The sequence below is a fragment of the Myodes glareolus genome, chromosome 16 (assembly GCF_982192425.1).
Source record: "Myodes glareolus chromosome 16, mMyoGla1.1, whole genome shotgun sequence".
NCBI classification, from domain to species: domain Eukaryota; kingdom Metazoa; phylum Chordata; class Mammalia; order Rodentia; family Cricetidae; genus Myodes; species Myodes glareolus.
Window position 1 is genome coordinate 64,757,965 of NC_142041.1, and position 18,538 is coordinate 64,776,502.

Sequence of the window (18,538 nt, forward strand, 5' to 3'; positions counted from 1 at the left end):
GTGTCAGACACCTTGAAATGCCATAGAATTGTGGAAATAAACATGGCTATAGCCAATTCCTCCACCATGAGGCTGGAATCTCAGAAAGCTAAAGAATGGGCTGGATCCAGCTGTCAGTGCCATGGCTTTAATCCTAGCCATATTGTCTAGCAAATTAAAGACACATGTGGTCAGAAAAAGAGATATACAGTAAATAAAGATTGAAACACAACAAAAAATCTCTAAATGATTTACAGGTGTTAAAAATATATACAGGCTTGGGAGACAAAAGAAAAAGGTTAAAGTACTTAAAATAAAAAAGAAAGAAAGAGAGTAGTTCAGTGTGGAGGTACACAACTTTAATCCCAGCACTGGGGAGGCAGAGACAGGTGGGTCTCTGTGATTTCAAGGAAAGCCTGGTCTACAGAGTGAGTTCCAAGACAAAGATAAATAGAAACCATGTATCAAAAACCCAATAATTAAAAATAAAAGAAATAGAGATTAAAATAAAGTTATGTAAAGATGAAAAATACACAGAGAGTCTGGGTACTGTATGTTATTATGCTCTCTTTGAATTGTTTGAATGCTGAGGAAGGAGCAACATTTGCTAAAAGATATCTGCTTATAAATGCTGCTGAATTAATTCAAGATAAGTATTTTAAAAATACCTTGATCTAACCAAGAAAGTGAAAGATCTATTTGAAAAGAACTTTAAGGTTTTGAAGAAAGAAATTGAAGAGGATACCAGTAAATGAAAAAAATTTCCCATGCTCTTGGATTGGGAGGATCAGTATAGTAAAAATAGTAATTTTACCAAAAGCAATCTATAGATTCAGTGCAATCCCCATCAAAATCCCAGCGAAATTCTTCACAGACCTTGAGAGAAAAATAATCAAGTCTATATGGCAAAACAAAAAATCCAGGATAGTCAAAACAATCCTATACAATAAAAGTACTTCCGGATGTATTACCATCCCTGACTTCAAACTCTATTACAGAGCTACAGTAATGAAAACTGCTTGGTATTGGCACAAAAAACAGAGATGTTGACCAATGGAATCAAATTGAAGACCCAGCTCTTAATCCACAAACCTATAAACACCTGATTTTCGACAAAGGAGCTAAAACTATACAATGGAAGAAAGAAAACATTGTTAACAAATGGTGCTGGCATAACTGGATGTCAACCTGTAGAAGATGAAAATAGATCCATATCTATCACCATGCACAAAACTCAAGTCCAAATGGGTTAAAGACATCAGCATTAATCTGACCACTTTGAACCTGATAGAAGAGAAAGTGGGAAGTAGTCTACAAGACATGGGCACAGGAGACCACTTCCTAGGTAGAACCCTAGTAGCACAGACAATAAGCAACAATGAATAAGTGGAACCTGCTGAAACTGAGAAGCTTCTGTAAAGCAAAGGACACTGTCATTAAGACCAAAAGGCAACCTACTGATTGGGAGAAGATCTTCACCAACCCCACATCAGACAAAGGTCTGATCTCCAAAATATACAAAGAACTCAAGAAACTAGACACTAAAACTCTAATTAACCCAATTAAGAAATGGGGTACTGAACCGAACAGAGAATTCTCAACAGAAGAACTTCGAATGGTCAAAAGACACTTAAGGTCATGCTCAACCTCCTTAGCGATCAGGAAAATGCAAATTAAAAAAACTTTGAGATACCATCTTACACCTGTCAGAATAGCTAAACACCAATGATAGCCTATGCTGGAGAGGATGTAGAGTGAGGGGAACACTCATCCATTGTTGGTGAGAATGCAAACATGTGCAACCACTGTGGAAATCAGTGTGGTGGTTTCTCAGGAAACTGGGAATCAACCTCCCTCAGGACCCAGCAATTCCACTCTTGGGAATATACCCAAGAGATGCCCTATCATACTCCAAAAGCATTTGTTCAACTATGTTCATAGCAGCACTATTTGTAATAGCCAGAACCTGAAAACAACCTAGGTGCCCCTCAATAGAAGAATGGTTTAAAAAGGTGTGGAACATACACACTTTAGAGTTTTACTCAGCAGTAATAAACAATGACATCTTGAATTTTGCATGCAAATGGATGGAAATAGAAAACACTTTACTGAGCAAGGTAACCCAGACCCAAAAAGAGGAATATGGTATGTACTCACTCATAAGTGGATTATAGCCATAATTTAAGGACTTCGAGCCTATAATTCGTGATTCTAGAGAAGCTAAATAAGAAGGTGAACCTAAAGAAAATCATATAGTTATCCTCTTGGATATTGGAAGTAGACAAGATTTTCAGGCAAACTTGAGTGCATTGGAGTGGGGGTGGGGGTGGATATAAGGGGAGATGGATAGAGAGAAGAGAGAAAGGGAGGATTGGGGAAAGCTTGGGGGAATGGGATGGGTGGGATGGAGGAAGGGTTGATATGGGAGCAGGGAAGTAAATATCTTAACTAAGGGAGCCATTTTAGGGCTGGCAAGAGACTTGACTCTAGAGGGGTTCCCAGGTCCAAGAAGAGGTCCCCAGATTGTTCCTCGGGCAGCAGAGGAGAGTGTGCCTGAACTGGCCTTGTCCCATAGCCACACTGATGAATATCTTCCATATCACCATAGAACCTTCATCTGGCGATGGATGGAGAGACCCACATTGGATTACTGGACTTAGCTCCCAAGGTCCAAATAAGGAGCAGAAGGAGGGAGAACATGAAGGAAGTCAGGAACACGAGCGGTGCGTCCACCCACAGAGACAGTGGTACTGATCTAATGGGGCTCACCAAGGCCAGCTGGACTGGGAGTGTTGGAGCATGTGATCAAAATGGACACTCTGAACATGGCTGGCAATGAAGGCTGACTGAGAAGCCAAGGACAATGGCACTGGATTTTTATTCTACTGCATGGACTGACTTTGTGGGAGCCTGGTTTGTTTGGATGCTCACCTTTATAGACCTGGATGGAGGGGGGATGACCTTGGACTTCCCACGGGGCAGAGAACCCTGACTGCTCTTAGGACTAGAGAGGGAGGGGGAGGTGGGGAGGTGGAGATGGGGAGGGGGAAGAAAAAGGGAGGTGGGGAGGAGGTGGAAATTTTTAATTAATAAATAAATTAATTTTAAAAAATTTAAAAAAATAAAAATACCTTGATATCAAAATTGAAGTCAAAAGATATGGTACTTTGGAGCAGAGGGTTTTCTTTTGTTTCCACAGAAAATGAGAGGCTATTACTTTATTCTGTGTTAAGAAAAATCAGGTTTGAGCAAGGAAGACCACTTGAGAAATCTCCAATAGGAACAGGTGGCCCAGATGTCAAAGTTCTACATCCAGGAAAGATTCAAGACTGCTGCCTGAGATGATCAAGCCTCACAGGATACTTACTCCAGTCATGACTTGATCATAATTCTAAATTTTATTTAGGTCCCCGTAAGATTATCATCACCCCCAACCAGCAGGAAGTGGCTTGGAAAACTAAACCCACATTCCCAAAAAAAATTGACTATACGTATTTTCCTTTGTTTAAAATGTTGTTTATGAGTTGTTACGGATAATGGTCAGGAGAAAAGTTAAGCAAAAGATATTAGACTCAAAGTTCTTGCTTTTTAAAACAAAAAAAAAAAAACAAAAAAAAACAAACAAAAAAAAACGGGAGGAGGGGTGCTATGGGACAATGGTCTGTACCCTAGTAATGATATTTTAAATAAGTGCTGATTGGCCAGTAGCCAGGAAGGAAGTATAGGTACAGTGACCATGCAGGAAGTAGAGGCGGGGGCAACAAGAATTCTGGGAAGCAAAAAGTTTGATTCTATAGTTCTGATCCAGCCACAGAGCAAGCAAGTTGTGACTGCCTCACCACAAAAGGTACATGGCTAACATAGAAAAGAATGATGGACTAATATACGTTATGAGTTAATATGAAGTCTGAGCTAATGGGCCAATCAGTTTATAGTTCATGTAGACCTCTGTGTGATTTCTATGGGACTTAACAACTGTGGAAACTGGTCAGGACAGAAAACCCCGACAACACCTTTGCACTAATGAACTCAAAGCAGCTGTGATTGTATCCACGAGACCTGGACAATCTCAAACCAGGAAAAATCTTTAGTGAGGCTCACAAAGCCCCTCGTTAACTGAGTAACTATTGACAATTGATGCCTACTAGGAGAGGAAGAGTCTGATATCTTCGGGGATACAGGCCTCCAGAGCCCACCCACACTCCCATAGACGGTCTTACACCCATGCACATACAACCAACACTAAGGAAACGCAATTAGTTGTTTATTTTTAGAAACAGATGAAGTTGGGAGGGAAAAGACGTGATCTGTGACAAACAAGGAATTTGACAGGAGAGAACGGAGTTCCTGGATTTGATCAAAATATTTTGCACACGTATGAAATTCCCAAATAATAAAAATATAAAAAATATGTCGAGACTTGCTCTATGAATTTGAAGAAATAGAGTGGCATGAAGCAATAAATGCACAGCTATTGCCACATAATAATCCCTTCTTACCAGCAGCTTTGAGTTCTTCGGTTTTGGTACTTATATGTAACCACAAACTCAAATACATTAAGTGGAAATTTTAGTAATAAAGAGTTCATGATTGAAACTCTGGGCACCATAATGAACTATCTTGACTCCTCTAGGCCAAGTATATATAGACCAAAGATGATCCTTGTCCATAAGTTAGTCACACAGTCACCCTCTCAGACTTCACATCAGCTGGAATCATACGCAGCAATGTCTTCAGATTCTTCACAATGGCACCAAAGCCCGAACAGTGACATAAGCATTTTTTTATCCTTCAGAAGTAAAGTTGTGAAGTCCATCCTTTATGTGAAAGCAAGAGAAGTCTGATCTGAGTAGGGAAAGGAAAAAAATCACATTCTAAATTTGACTTTATTTACAATTTAAAAAAGTGTTTGATGTTCATAAAATGACAAAAAACACATTAAATTATAAGATCTGGTACTATCTTTAGTTTTAACTATTTTTTTCTCCTGAATTTTGGACATGTGTTCTTATATGGATAAGGGAGAATATAACCAGAATTCTCATGTGATAGCATGTATTTGGACTAGAGTGATAATGATGGTGATAATGAAAATTGAAAGTTTTTTGCATATTTTGAAAATATTATTTCAAGAATAGATGAAATTTCAGGTCATAGGAAGGCATATGATTCCTCCCAACCAATGGTTAGCAACAACTATACTTAAGAGAAAGAACAGTTCAAAATGATTTCATAATGAGTAATGGGAAGGCTAGAGTAACCCTTTACTGAGGCTGATGTCTCTGGACGAAGTCGCAGACCCTAGGGGTTAAACTTTGGAGTGTTTGAAGGTTTGAATGACTGTTACATTTCTCGGTCTGAAAACTGCAGTGTCTCTGCATAGAGTCATGAAAGCAAGTGTGCAATGATCTATAAATAAAAAGAAAAAAATAAATGCCAAAAAGAGAGGTGAGTACCAGTCAGATTGGCAGTAAGTAAAGCCACTGGCTGGAAGTTCTTAAAGACCTGAGTTTGATCTTCAGGACTCAAGGAAAGGGGAGCACTGATGCCCTGGAGCTGTCCTTGGACCTCCATAGTGAAGCTATAGCATATGAGTGTGCCCATAGCAATGACAATCATAAAAAACCATAGCAAAAATAGACGATACTTCTGGCCATGGGAAGACATTTGGTCCCAGCAAATGAATGAAAAAACATAGTTTTAAGAGGAGAAAAAGACAGTACCTCCTGAGTAAATTGGGGGCATGGGGACCTTGGGGGCAGGGAGGGGAGAGGCAGAGAGGGGAGCAGAGAAAAATGTAGAGCTCAATAAAAATCAATAAAAAACAACTGAATCAGAGGCAGCCCATTCAGACAGCAAAATGAGGAATATTCAAGCAAGGAGACGGGGACAGAGTGGCCCATCACACAAAACCAAAGAGAAGAAAGTGTTTCGGGTGGTAAAAGTTTATTTCTCAATTGGATGGACAGTGGTGCCTTGAGTTTTTTTCTTTATTTTTTATTCAGTACTTCCAGAAGCCAAACCCAAAAACTTTAACCTGCCTGATGCTGTCGTCAGTGTAGTGATCCGTCTGAAGCAACAGGAGCAGTGACCATGAAGAGGAGACCAGAGCTGTAGTGTCACCCATCAGGCCCCCAACTTTGACTCTTTTTTCATCTCAAACCTCATCCAGCTAAAAGCGCATTCATAGTCCTCTGCTACAACCCCCATGTAGTCGAGCAAACCCTGGAATTCCCAGGAGCAAAGCACAGGAATAAAAAATTCAGTCTATAAGTTTATAATCAGCCAATTTTGCTGCTAAAGGCCAACCACAACTAAATATGTGTCATCACACCACTGTATGTTTGCTCATCTCATTTAATATAACCCGGACCAACAAAACCAACAACAGGAAAACACTCAGATATAAGGTCAGTTCAAAGGTCAACAAAGCACAAAATCAGTAGATAACACACTTCACAGGTTGCTAAGATACCTTAATCTGGGGAAAGAATCGGAATTAATTTTTTGTTAAGAGGTTTATCATTTCACACACTGATCCATTGAAACAGATAGTCCATAGAAATTTTAGCTTTTCAATTATATGGAAGAAGTAATTGGAGACAAGATAGGAAAGTTTTGAGCAGGAAAGATGATAGCTTAAGAATTTGCTAAGTCGTTTGGCTAGAATCATCTTGAAACAGCTTGAGACAAGTATAAGTGATTTAAGGAGAAAAAATTTCTTAGCAATAATCTTCTACTGTGCAGCTTTGCACCTAGTGGACTAATAATGATCAGATAACATAGTTATAAAATTCATGAAAGGGAAAGGGACATTAAAACCATTTTGCATTAATTCCTTGCAAAACATGTACCTCTACACACTGGACGCAAGGCTGTTTCTCACAACTACCAACCTGGCAAAGCCATGTTCAGCTTCTGCATCAGGGTAATAGGGATAGAGACCATGCTATTTCTTGAAATTCCTTACTTTTTACTTGAAAAGAGAAAAAAAATGCTGTTTCCCCATTTGTTGTGCAAGGACTACCATGGAGAGAAAGATGCAGAATATAAAGGCTTTGTGTTAAATTTTATACTTTGTGTGTAAACTTAATGAAAAGGCTGTACAACAAATTGCATCCATATCCTTTTAATGGTACTCAGTTATTTGTAGCTTGCTCCATTTGACAACGGTTTATTCTCTTTTCTTCAGTAATGAGGAAGGTTTGGTTAGTGTGTGAAAGGGATGCACTGGTGGTAGATACAGATGACATTTCATTGCTAAGACATAATGTTCCTGAGAAGGAAAGTATCAAGAGAAACCTCAACACAACAACCAAGATGAAGACACTGACTTCTATACAATGTTCTTACCTAAAGCACAATCCACAATCAGCATGTGTCAATTCTGCCTAGATCGAAGATATGTATCTAATACAACTATAGATAAAAATTCTACCTTTTTCCCCACTGAAAATCATTGCCTGGATGACACACTGACTTTAGACATAAATTTTCACTGTTTTCTTTAATGTGGAATATGTCTTTACTCTTTGTGATAAAGTCTGAAAGAATATGAGCCATTGGTTTTGTTGTGTTGTTTTGTTTGTTCTGTTTGGAGATTGGGTCTTCTGTAGTTGAGGGTGGTCTTGAACGCCTAATCCTCCTTTCCCTGCATCCCAGGTTCAGAAAAACAGGTACAAGACACTATGTCAAGTTTATAGGTCATCTTTTTAAACAACAACAGAGAGAAGTTTAAATGTGTGACATATTAATATGTGTGTGGGGGTAGATAGAGGTTCTGCCCAAGGAGCAGGAGCTCCCTATAGCATGGGCACATATAGCACTCACTACCAGTTAGCAACAATCCTTACAGAAATGGCCAACTATTCTGTACAAGCTGATACTCGGCTAGAAGCAAAATAATAAACAAGAAATTGTCAAATTGCAAAAGATAGTTGCATATTTGAATGGGCATTATAAAGAATGAGTTATATATTCCAAGAAAGGTCACCTTTTGTTATAGCATTTTGGGAAAGATCCAGAATAATAGTAATTCATGCTATGACTCAAAATCGTGAAAGCTAACTCTGTAAGGACTGTAGAGAATTAGACACAATGGAGGAAAAGTTAAAAGACCTTCATGACAACATGCTCATTCTTCATAGAAAAGGGAAAACCCATTTGTCTGTGTTATAATGCTGTCCAGTTCTAGTGGGGTCCAGAATGGCCACGGAGAATGTGAATGGGCAGGACATAAGGTTACAATGATAGCAAGGGTTCATAAACCAGGTGATTGGGATTTTATTTTACGTGGAATCAGAAAGTCCGGCAAGAGTTCACATGAAGAGTGATACATTTTGATTCCGTGTTCCAAAGAGAACTCGGGCTGGTTTGTGAAAATTGCATTAAAGGCAGCACGAGAAAGAAGGAAAGGACAGGTAGGAAAGAGTTGAGAAAACCAGTCAAGGAGTAGCAATGCCCTGCATGAAAGTGTTGTTAGCAGGGATAAAAATATATGTGTGGATTCAGAGCACATTTCAGAGTCACAAACTCCAGGGTTTATACGAGATTAAATGTGTGACTCGGCGGAGAAAAGGGGAGGGTTAAAGTACAGTGTGCAGCTTTCAAATTTGGGGTTAGATTAAAAGGGAAAAAAATCAAGTGTTATACTCTGGACATAGTAGTTTTGATGAGTGTTTTCACATCTATCGTATATGGAGAAATGGGCAAAAATCTTAAGGCACTGTACTTTTTCATACATTTTCCTCACAATATAAAGATGTAATATTTAAGTGAGAACCTCTGAATCATTCTTTCAAAAAGGAAGAGTTAAAGGAAATTTTGGTTGCCTGCTAAATTTAGATAGCAGATTATGCACTTAGGAAAGATGAACTCTTGAGACCAACGACAATGAGCTGTAATGTATGTACGCAGCATATTAGTATACTAATATGAGACAAATTATAAGAAAATAAAAATTTCAAGACAGTCCAAAATCTGAAGTTTAATAAAAGAGAATGGGAGATAGACTTCAGAAATAAATTTGAAGCAATAATAATTGAAATAAGAATAACTTTTAAAGTATTATATAATCTTCTTCAGCTGAGACTTTAAAAATGAGACTATATAAAGACTGGTTCGTGATATTACAGAGGAGATATAATAAATGCTCTGATAATGTTTTCCACATATTCCTAATGTGCAAAGAGCCAAATCCATTGAGCACCGCACGTTCAGTGTTTGCAGAGAGTTCACGCTGCAGTTTCTTTTTTAATTTTTATTTATTTAATTTATTTATCAAAAAATTCCACCTCCTCCCATTTTCTTTCCACTCCCCCTTTCCCTTCCTTCTCCAGTCCTAAGAGAAGTCAGGGTACCCTGCCCTGTGGGAAGTCCAAGGTCCTCCCCCCTCTATTCAGGTCTAGGAAGGTGCGTATCCAAACAGACTAGGCTCCCAAAAAGCCAGTACATGCAGCAGAAACAAAATCCAGTGCCATTGTCCTTGGCTTCTCAGTCAGCCTTCATTGTCAGCCACATTCAGAGAGTCCGGTCTGATCACATGCTTGTTCAGTCCCAGTCCAGCTGGTCTTGGTGAGTTCCCATTAAATCAGTCCCACCATCTCAGTGGATGGACGCACCTCTCGCGTTCCTGACTTCCTTGCTCATGTTCTCCCTCCTTCTGCCCCTCATTTGGACCTTGGGAGCTCAGTCCAGTGCTCCAATGTGGGTCTCTGTCTCTATCTCCATCCATCGACATATGAAGGTTCTATGGTGATATGCAAGATATTCATCAGAGTGGCTATGTGAGAAGGCCAGTTCAGGCACCCTTTCTTCTGCTGCCCAATGACCTAGCTGGGAACATTTCCTTGGACACCTGGGAACTCCTCTAGAGCCAAGTCTCTTGCCAACCCTATAGTTGGTGGAAAAAAAGTTAAATGGGCAACAGAACTTTTAAAATACTATTTCTGAAAGTTTTCATAAAATTAAGGTAAAAATATGAAGGATCTTTCTCTCTTTCTCTCTCTCTCTCTCTCTCTCTCTCTCTCTCACACACACACACACACACACACACACACACACACACACAAAGAGAGAAAGAAAGAGAGAGGGGACACACACAGAGAGAAAAAAATGGAGATGTGCTGAACAGTGATGTAGGAAAATTGGGCAACCAGCTTCTTATGGGGAGGGGAATTATCTGCCTCTGCTTGAGTGAATAGGAAACAGACTTTAGAAGACATCAAACAGCATTTGGCTGAATGACATTGACTACATAAGTAAATGAAATTGATCTTTTTTACAAACAGGTTTTTTAAAAAAAATTAGAAAAAAATGCTTTTTTCAAATCTGACACATTATTTCAGGTTTTAAGGTGAAATCTTGACATTATGTTTGTTTTATGATTTCTTCACTTAGATTTTATAGAGAAGTTGTTTGGGCAAAATTCTATTCTTGATCCAGAACATTGCTAAACTTTGTTTAGCATATATAGACATTTAAACCTGGATTTCCATGAAGACAGTTTCACTGCAGTATTTCCATGACACCAACAATTTCAGTAAAAGTCAGTGTTGCTTTTTGTATACTGAAAACACAGTTTCTTTTGGACAGTATAATGAACTGGGAATCAAAGTATCTCTGTGATTGTGCCACATTCGTCCTCTATAAACTGTGAGAGCTTTTTAAATGTCATGGAGGGAAAAAGCATAAGAAAAATCAATGCTGAAATGAGGAAGTAAAGGATGACCAGTGGGGCTGCATAGGTCGTTAGGCCAGACATGATTGTAAACAAAATCTTGGGGTTATTCAACCTAATGTTCATGGTCTCAAGGAAGAATAGAAACTGCATTTAATGCTTGTATTTGCATAGTGCATTAAAGAACCAGAATGTGGGCACTAGAAAACATGAAGTGGAAGAAGGAAGAATCATCAAACAGTAAGACAATCTAGTGACAATGGGGACCTTTGCAAGGCTGCAATTCCATTATACTCTTAAGAACCTCAGAAAACTGCCCCATCCCTGAGGAAACACAGGCCTCCCAAAATAAAACAAGACATAAAAGCAAGCACAACCAATAATGACACTTGAGAGGACCTCTATGACACACGCTTATAAAAGAAAACTCTACACAGAGAGTGGAATGTGTCACCTTGATCTAGTGCAGGGCTGCTTAAACTTTGTCCTTGCGATCCCTATTCACCCAACAAACTTTTACACAACCTTGCTTACATCGGTATATAAAATAAGCATACACAGAAAAAATTTATAAACAATAAATCATCAAAAATTTTATAAAAGAGTTCTTAGGCATCTATGTAATTTGATGATTTATTTAAAATGAAAGCAAGTGTATACATTCATAAGATGGCTCACTTATTTATTTCTGCATAAGGTTAGTGGCTGTATGTAGTATGCACATTGGTTTTCCAGAGTAGCTCAGCAATTATCTATGTAGAGAACACCACTCTAATTAAACATGAAATGGCAGAAGTATATTCATGCGTACCGCAGAAATTATTGGAAAGGCTGTCCTAATCCAAGAATGAAATTCTCTTCCAGTTTCTTGTGAAACTCAAGTTGGCAACTCAAAGAGCACTGTCTCAGATCAAACATGCCAACACAAAAAAATAACGTGAGCTATATTAATTTGATACGGGCTAAGGAATGATGACAGAAAAACATTAATGCTCTTTGTTTTCCATAATTAAACCACCATATTTCGGGTACAGCAGAAAACGTTGTACTTACATTGGAACAGTGCAGTGAGCCAGCGAGCCGAGCTGTGGCGTTCAGTGGTCATAGTTACAGGCGGTGTCACAGCCGGCACGGTGTAAAGTGCACATTGTTTGCTCAGAGTTAAGGATGCAATAAATTTACAAAATGCAGTGTGGGTGAGCACTGCCAGAAAGCTAAGGTTTTTATGTTTTATTTTGAATTAATTTTCTTGTCATTGCGCATTTAGAAACATTTACTTCTGAGAACATTTTTGTGACTCCTGCTTTGAGTTATGAAACCCAAATAAGGCTGCCACCCACAGTCGAAGAAACTGGAGTTTCAGATATAACATATCTGAATACCGTATCCCAACGTCATTCTTTATTAATCTGCATTTATAGCCAAGTCAGGACTTGCATTGTATCACGCCAACCCCTCTTTGAAAAGGGACTGCAGAATTTCCCGCTGTTGTATTTAGTCCAGGAAATGAGAAGTAGAGTGGCGAATGCGGAACACGGCTCTTTGCTCCAAATCTGGTCGTATTATGTAGCTCTCCATTATGAAACCAAGTCTTCTTAGAAATGGAGTCTGTTTTCAAAAATGAAGAGAAATTAAGAATATATTTAGTGTTTTGGTAATGCAAAACGCACTCCCGCCTTAAAACATTACTCTTGGCCTCACATTATAGGCAGCCGGAGCTAACACTGGGGAAGAAGGATCACAAGTTCAAAGTCAGTCTTGGATAACTGCCGACTGTGACAGGAACATGGGTTTCTTATAGCAACTGTGATTCAAAACTACAGACCTACAAACTAGTTAAGTGATTTATAGCGATAATTATTAAGAAGACATAGTCCTGCTTATTGTAAAAGACTTCCAAACAACTTTAGCACATTGTTCTTTGTTTCCTTAGAACACTACTCAGAACGTTCTTGAATTATTAACCAAACAGTCTCCTATGCCTTCCCCAACAGAAGAGCTGTCATAGCAGGTAGTCCATGCCGGTGGTCTTCCCCTAACCTGCTGCAGAGCATAGCCCTCGCTGAAAATGTGCAAGCCACAATGCACTGAGCATTGCTCCGGATATTACCTGATTTCCTTGGGTACTCTGTGGCTTTTTAATAAAAGAAGTAAAATCAGCAATTGGAATTCTTCATTTTATTGAAGATTTATTGAGATTGTTGCAAATTTGAAAAACAGTTTCATTTTCTAAGATTTTCATGCTGGCATTTTTCCTATGACTTTTTGGTATACACTCCATCTTGAAGGTTACAAGGTAGATGCAGGGTTACCCAGATCAAAAGGCTACTTTTCTGCTCTGGTTCAATCTTCTCCAAATACTCACCCGTGTATTCCCTCGTGTCGCCAATCTGCTTCTCCAGCCCCCATCCCTAAAATCTGTTGTTTAGATTCTACTTTAATAAGAAAATAATTTCAATAAGAAATCTCCAGAAAATGTAAGTATAAAAATTTTGACATCAGATAATAATGTCTTTAAAAGACATATGCAATGTTATATTTAAACTTTGGAAAATTTTGAATAATGTTATATTCAAACTTTGAAAAATATTGTTCCTATCTCAAAAATCCTTCTATTTGAGTTGAATTTGATTTATAAATGGCACAATTGTAGTTATACTTGCTTTCTAGCATGTAAGTTCTTAAAATGGAAATCTAGAAGCTATAATTCTGTTTAAAATCAATTTATTTTGTGTCAAACCATTGCCAGAAATAAATTTTATCTTTAACATAATTTATTTCTACCTTGCTTTAGTTATGTTAGAGTAAAATTAATGAGGAAAAATTAAATGAAGCAAAGAAATATAAAATCAGATTTTATTTATACTATGTATGCTTAAACTTATTTGTACATTTTCCTAAGAGTTACATTTCTAGCTTGACTATATTTTGTGTTGTCTCAGAATATTACTTTTCTGTCCTGAAATATAATGTTGGAAACATGAGCAAGTTTAGCATGCATATGTATATTCAAATAATATACACTATAAAATAAAAACATTATGCAACCTAACCCATTTTATCATTTACTTGAGTAGTTACAATACAGTCACCAGAGATGAATCTGTAACTGAAATCACTCCCTGTGCTTTCACAATGCTCAACAACCACAGAATGATTTCCCATCATGACCATGATGAGAGAAAAGTTCCAGAGAAATTTCATACTGTTCAAAACGGATGTGAATGAACAGAGAAAACAATCATTTCTCAAAGCAACATCTAATCCAATAGAACAGATCTCCATCATCTCCATATTAGAAACCAGCATTTGAAAAAAGTATCCAATAACTTTGACATGTTCAGGTAATGTATACTTTGAATACAGTCCAGTTATTTCTGACAGTAACAAATCTCATTTAGTTTTACTTTTGTACAGTCTGAGTGATAACAGCCCTCCCAGATATGCATCTGAGACCTAAAAATTTCCCTATAGTACAGCTTCCAGCAAGTCATGCAGAATTTGTGGTATTACCTATATGCTCACTATTAATGTCTTTTGTGACAACCTTTCCATCCATGGAACCTTACTTTTCAGTTTTTTAAAATGGCAGTATTGAATTTAATGTCTGTTTTCTGGCTGGTGGTACACACGATTTCCTTTTCTGGTAAATTAAAATTAAGTTGTCTATATGCAGACTATGGTTATTTAAATTCTTGAAGACTCACTTTCTCATGCTTAATGTGGGAATGACAATAACATACACTTCAAATGGATAAAGTGAGTTCTGAATCCTGTAAAGACTGAGGAATACTTCCACTGTACCTGCCCCATGGTGAGAAACTGATACTTCATACAAGCTGTTATTATATGAAGTATCTACTGTCCTTGACAGTAGATAATACATGCAAAGAAATCAAAGAGATCTGATTTTTCGTTTTTCTCTGTATCCTTCAGTTACTGCCTAGTGTATGATACCTGGTATACATGGTATTTGTATTGTTTTGTATTAGAATGTTCTAATGTAGTAGGTTCCTTCTGTGATTCCTCTTTATTGAAAAAATAGTTATGTGGTAAAATAAGTTTGGAAAATGGAAGGGAAATGTAAGCAGCATTGTCTAGTAGACAGGCTGATGTCTATTAGAATTCTTCAATAGCAACTATGCAGCTTTCTTGTGCCCATTTCATCATCCTGCCACATCCACAAACTTTCCATTAACACAGTTTTCCCAACAAGGCCCTCTAATGGTTTTCTGATTGCTTAGTTTTAATGCCCTGGGACGTTAGTGACATGCAAGATTGTTAAGAAAAGTGACTAACTTTCTGAGCCCCACCTCCCATAGGAGAGGGTATATACTATAAAAACAATGTCTTTTCACAGAACACCCTCCAAAGCTGGTGAGGTTATGGAATGTAGACCTTTATTTGCCAGCCTAACTCACATACTGAGTTTTGATAGATGGAGGCCTTCCTTCTCAGTTGCTTCTCAGGCCCATCTGTGTGGAGTTCCCTAAATATGGGGCCTCGAACAATTTTTGCAACCTCATTTGGCTAGATGTTAAGAGCAAAAATATCTTTACCCACAAGTAACATTTACCTCCAAACCTGTTTGTTCCATACTCAAGAAGTTCAGGCTCCCATTCACACCCTCTGTCCTGTTTAAGGACAGCATTAGAGCAATTAAAAAAAAAAACCTAACCTGACCTGACCAAAAAAAACATTGTATCTCCTCCAGAAATGTCTAACCTGACCATCATCCATTCAGGGTGGAACTTTCTACAAGTATAGGAATATTGTCTGATCACCCAAGAATTTGAGTTGTTCAAAACTCTAAAATGACTTAAGTCTCTTAACAGCTCCTGAAGGGTTGATATTCTAGAAAAGCAACTACAGCATACTCTTCAATTGTATTTAAAATATCTGCAAAAGAGTAGTTTTGGATATCTAGAATAATACCAAACCTATCGAGAAAGCAGTGTGTGACAGCAAATTTCAGAACACTATTATATCCATTGCTACTGTTTTACAATAAAATGGTGATTATGTTTGTTTGCGATGCAATCAATTGATAAACCCACAGGCTTGAACAAGCAATTTTCAAGTAAATAGCATGTAAGCTAAAATTTGCTATTGTGAATTTTTTGAAGTTTGTTGCATTTACTATTTGAGAGGAGAACAAGTTATGGCATGTGTGTGTGGAGCAGGTTAACTCATCCTGTGGGTTTCAGAGGTCAAACTCATACTGTCTGGCTTAATGATTACCATTCTTACCCTCTGGGCCAGTGGTTCTGAACTTTCCTAATGTTGAGACCCTTTAACACCATTCCTTATGTTGTGGTGACCTCTAATATAAAATTATTTTGTCCCTACTTTGCAATTGTAATTTTTCCACTGTTCTGAAGCATTATGCAAATATCTGATACATAGGATATCCGATATGTTACCGCCCCCCCACAGGGGCTCAAGACCCACGGGTTGAGAACCACTGCTCTGAGCCATCTTATCAGCCTCCATAGATATTTTCACATATCAAGTGTACAGCAAAAGAAACAATGTCTGTTAAGAACAACTTTTTATTTCATTTGAAACACAAATGAAAGCTGAAGCAGTCTGAATTTCCACTAAAGAATAGTAGAAAAGAGTATGGTAACAGATGCCTTTAGTTCCTATATTCAGGAGACAGAGAAGGATCTCTGTGAGCTCAATTTCAGCTTGGTATATATGGTAAGTTCCAGACCAAGCAGAGCTATATAGTGAGACAGGTGACAGATAGATAGATAGATAGATAGATAGATAGATAGATAGATAGATAGATAGATAGATAGATAGAGATAGATGAGAACTTATTTGACCTTCAAATGGATAGAACACTCATTGGTGAGCAAGACATTTACTTCCAGTTCATCATGTCTCCTTCATCACCCCAGTCAATTCAATCACCATTTCAGACAGAAGTAAAACGGCAATCTGAGTGTTAAGCAACAGCCAAAATCTGAAGGTGAGGTTAACACCCTGGCATTTCTCAAGAATTACATTATCATTGATAACACCAATGATAGCCTTTGCTGGAGAGGATGTGGAGTGAGGGGAACACTCATCCATTGTTGGTGGGAATGCAAACTTGTGCAGCCACTGTGGAAATCAGTGTGGCGGTTTCTCAGGAAACTGGGAGTCAATCTCCCTCAAGACCCAGCAATTCCACTCTTGGGAATATACCCAAGAGATGCCCTATCATACTACAAAAGTATTTGCTCAACTATGTTCATAGCAGCACTATTTGTAATAGCCAGAACCTGGAAACAACCTAGGTGCCACTCAATAGAAGAATGGTTAAAGAAGGTGTGGAACATATATACTTTAGAGTTTTACTCAACGGTAAAAACAATGACATCTTAAATTTTGCATGCAAATGGATGGACATAGAAGACGCTTTACTGAGTGAGGTAAGCCAGACCCAAAAAGAGGAATATGGTATGTATTCACTCATAAGTGGATTCTAGCCATAATTAATGGTCTTTGAGCCTATTATTCATGATCCTAGAGAAGCTAAATAAGAAGGTGAACCTGAAGAAAATCATGTAGTTATCCTGCTGGAGATGGGAAATAGACAAGAATCTCTTTGTCTCTTTAGAAATCTGTTTAGAAAAGGCAGAAGCCTAGCCAAGGGTCTTCTGCTTTGAGCTCTCACTGACCAACTCTTGGGAGTTAATGAGTACTGTAGGCGGGAATGCCATAGTCATCTATGATGTAGTCACTCATAAGTTGTCCACCTGCTAGAAATTAACCCACTGCTCATCTTCATGCAAGCAAGTATAGTTAAACTCAGTGGACAGAAAATCAATGATCAAGTAGAAGCAAGCATACTGGGAAAATAGTTTGCATGAGAAAGAAGATAAATGAGAATTATCTTCTCAGGAAGGGGTGGGGTAATGTCCCTAACTCAGAACATATATGTGTGCAACTCTCAAAAATAAAGACAAATCAGCAAAAGAATTCACATTTAGGAGAACAAACTAGCTTAGATCCAACATCTGAAGTGTAAACTGTGGTTCCTAAATACTTCTAAGGAGGGAGCATATGGATTAAAATACGTTTCCCTCAAAATTACATTTCAGATTATTTAACAGAGAAATGTAGGGTGCTCACTAAGACCTAAATCAAAAGAAAAACTTAGAATCCACTATTGAGGTTTCTGTAGCAGCAACCTACCTTTTTATGCATTAAGGTGAAAATTGCCACGACGTGTTCATTAACGGGGGGAAACAAGCACATCTTTCCCTTAGGCAGCCTCAGCTAGCACACATCATTACTACAGGAGGGTTTTAACTGAGTGGTATTGTAAGGATCGGAGCAATCTTAACTATGCTCTTCCTCTTGTCACTAATTTAATGCACACATTCATAATTACGGTTCATTTCTACATGTGTACTAGAACTCTTGAACCTCAAGCTTTTCATGTATTCAAAAGTTGCCTTTCACATTTTATTAAACTGATTTGTAAGAATTCCTTCTTAAATTTTGGAATGTTATCAGACTTTTGTAGAAACTGAAACAACAGGAACATACCTATAAGTGTGTGTGTCCAACAAAAAAATCCTAAAAAAAATAATAATCACAATATTACATATGCATGCTTCTCCACATGAGTTAAACATAAAGGGACATATTTTTCTAATAAGATAATAATCTACTCAAGTTAGTTTTTAAATTTTATTTACATTTTTCAACTATGATAAAAACTTTATGATAAAATCCAAAGTAAGAAGAGTTGCTGAATCGTGCGGGTGCTACTGGCTTCCAGATGCTATCCCCGCACAAGCAGTACCAGCCATACCCTTAACCCTTGACCCTTGACTCTGCATGTGCTGACAGTTCCAACCCAATCCTTGACTCAGACCAAGG

General features: G+C 37.9%; 1 long non-coding RNA gene across 3 annotated transcripts in view; it reads right to left on the reverse strand.

Annotated features, from left to right (window-relative positions):
* Positions 1-4,222: 4,222 nt before the first annotated feature.
* The window catches only part of LOC125391087 (uncharacterized), a 73,497-nt gene continuing 59,181 nt past the window's right edge, over positions 4,223-18,538 (reverse strand). For 2 of the 3 annotated variants that reach the window (XR_015735146.1, XR_015735144.1), the window contains one exon: positions 11,277-12,265. This is a non-coding gene — a long non-coding RNA (uncharacterized LOC125391087). Of the gene's footprint in view, positions 4,825-11,276; positions 12,266-18,538 lie in introns of those variants that run through there. The other variant, XR_015735145.1, reaches the window with a different exon arrangement.